The following is a 2,835-nucleotide window of genomic DNA, read 5'->3' as shown; positions in this document are numbered from 1 at the left end:
ACCTCTGTAGCTTGCTTGAAGATTGTGCTTCCACTGTATTGGCTAAATATATCTCCAAAAATGGTAACTCCTAGAAGTAAACAAAACTATAACCACTCATATTTTTTCCCAATAGAACATAGGACAAGTAGAATAACCAGAAAGTGGGCACTGGGTTGTTTGATCACCAGCAGTGGATATTGTCAGAGTTACTCTGGAAGAGAGACTGCTTATGTTAATAAAATATTTTAGAAGCTTTTAAACTGAAGTGACAAATTGTTCCAGCCAGAGTGTAAGGCCAAAATTCAGAAAATGAGGACATGATCAGTGTATCAAATAACACAGATGACGGTTGGCTGCTGTGACTCAAAGGAGAAACGGAATAGAATCTCATGTGGATAAAGGGGACTATTCAAAAGCATTTCTCTTCTTCTGTAAAGAAAACAAGTAAAAAACTATATGATATGAGGGAAATATAAAATATTAGCTATTATGATAAAATTATAGTAATATTATTAAAGTAATATTTAGAATGAAATAATATAATCAAAAGGCATATCATACCAAAATTTATACATCCCAGATATACAGTATTTCTAAGCCAGGACTTCAAATTAAATTTTAATCAACACCATTCCCATACCTTACGGAGTTTAAAGAATATATGATTAAAATATTATCAAGGGGAGTGGCTCACACCTGTAATACTATGAGAGGCCAAAGCTGGAGGATCACTTGAAGCCAGGAGTTCGAGACTAGCCTGAGCAACAAAGACTTTGTTTCTACAAGAATTTAAAAAAAAATTATCAAGGCATAGTGTCGTGTGCCTATAGTCCCAGCTACCTGGGAGGCTGAGGCAGAAGGATTAGCTAAACCCAGGAAGTTAAGGTTGTGGTGAGCTTTTTATCATACCACTGCACTCCAGCCTAGGCAACAGTGAGACCTTGACTCTTATCTCACATATCTTTTTGCAATACCACTTTGCCAGCTCTTCCACCTGAAGGTAGAATCTATTTCTCTTGCCCTTGAATCTCAGCTGTCCCACAAATTGCTTAGTTCAATATAATGTGACACAAGTCACCTAGATCTAGGCAATGAGATATCTGGCAACTTCCATTTAAAAGCCAACTGCTAAATAAAGAAGCTCAGGCTAGTCTACTGAGTGACTACATGGAGAAAGAGGAGTTTCAGGGAGAGCAGATTGCCCCACTTGACAGCCAGTACCAAGATTTGACACTAAACTTTTTTGGGTCTTTCAGGTTTCTGTCAAGCTCTTTGTCCCTAAGCTGATGCCATGTGATATGAGGAGACAAACATCCCTGCAAAACCCTGCTCAAATTTCTGACTCAAAGAATTACGAGCAAAAAAAGGGCCATCCCTTTAAGTTACTATGTTTAGAAGTTTATTCATCAGTAGGTAACCAAAACATTCCTTTGTTCTGGAAGCAATCTTCAGTAAAGAGAGGAGTCATCAATGGCCATGTGTAGGTAACATTTCCTTATTCATGATTTATAATACATTGATCCCAGGGTATAACCATCCAGATTAGACCAACCAGATTATCTTTCTTAAGAAATTCATAAAATGTCCCTACATGGAAGTAGAGAGTTCTTGGAGCCTTGTAATTTTAACAGATCTCCCTTAAAGAAAGTTCTTTTTATGGTTGCATAGTAAAATAATGAAATAATGACATTTTCAGCAGCATGGCTGTAGCAGGAGACCATCATTCTAAGCAAATTACAGAAACAGAAAACTAAATACTGTATGTTTTCTTTTTTTTTTGAGTTGGAGTCTCACTCTGTCACCCAGACTGGAGTGCAGTGGCCGCTCCCGGCCACCGCAGCCTCGACCTGCTGGGCTCCGGCTATCCTTCCGCCTCAGCCTTCCAAGTAGCTGGAATTACAGGCATGCGCTACCATGCCCAGATGATTTTTTTGATTTATTGTAGAGATGAGGTCTCACTGCCCAGGCGGGTCTCGAACCCGCGGGCTCAGGCAATCCACTTACCTCAGCCTCCCAAAGGCATGGGATTACAGGCTGAGCCACCAAGCCCGGCTAATACTGTATGTTTTCAATCATAAATAGGTACTAAATACTGGGCACACACGGACTCAAGGATAGAAACACTGGGTACTGTTAAAGTGGAGACTGATGGGGGAATCAGGGATGCAAAACTAATCAGGTACCATATTCACCACAGGTTTAGATGTGGGGGATGAACTCATGAGAATCCCAAACCTTGCCGTCACACAACAAATGTATCAGAATAATGCCTATTTTTCTCTGAAATTGTTCTTAATTTTTTTCTGGTCTCATTTTAATTAAAAGATCAGAGTAAAAATAGTGTAGCTAAAAATCAAGTTAATTCTAATTCTAATAACTGTCTAATTCATATGTTATTTTAGGGCATAACAAGACTTCCAGGGTTTATTTCTCCAAGTTAATTCTAATTAAGATAACTGTCTAACTCATATGTTATTTTAGGACACAACAAGACTTCTAGGGTTTCTTTCTTCAACTTCCACTTCTTTTCACATAAATATTTGCATACAGAAGAATGTAATTATACTATGATGGCAGGGAAAGGACATTTTGCCAGAGTGTTTTTTAGGTTTCCACTTATCTCCATTGCCCACACTTCTGTCCACTTGTTTTATTTCTGGCACCAGAAAAACTATATAATATTCACTGGGCAATTATATCTGTTATATAAGGTCTTCCTTCTTTCCCATAAAGTACACAGAAAAATTTGACCTGACCTAGCTAAACATAACTTTTGATATGTGAAAATATAGCTGTGAAGCCGGGCTCAGTGGCTCAGCCTGTAATCCCGCGCCTTTGGGAGGCTGAGGTGAG

The sequence above is a fragment of the Carlito syrichta genome, unplaced genomic scaffold (assembly GCF_000164805.1).
Source record: "Carlito syrichta isolate Samal-C Ts95f unplaced genomic scaffold, Tarsius_syrichta-2.0.1 Scaffold303033, whole genome shotgun sequence".
Lineage (NCBI taxonomy): Eukaryota > Metazoa > Chordata > Mammalia > Primates > Tarsiidae > Carlito > Carlito syrichta.
The sequence above is the reverse complement of the archived record's forward strand: the minus strand, read 5'-3'. Positions refer to the sequence as shown.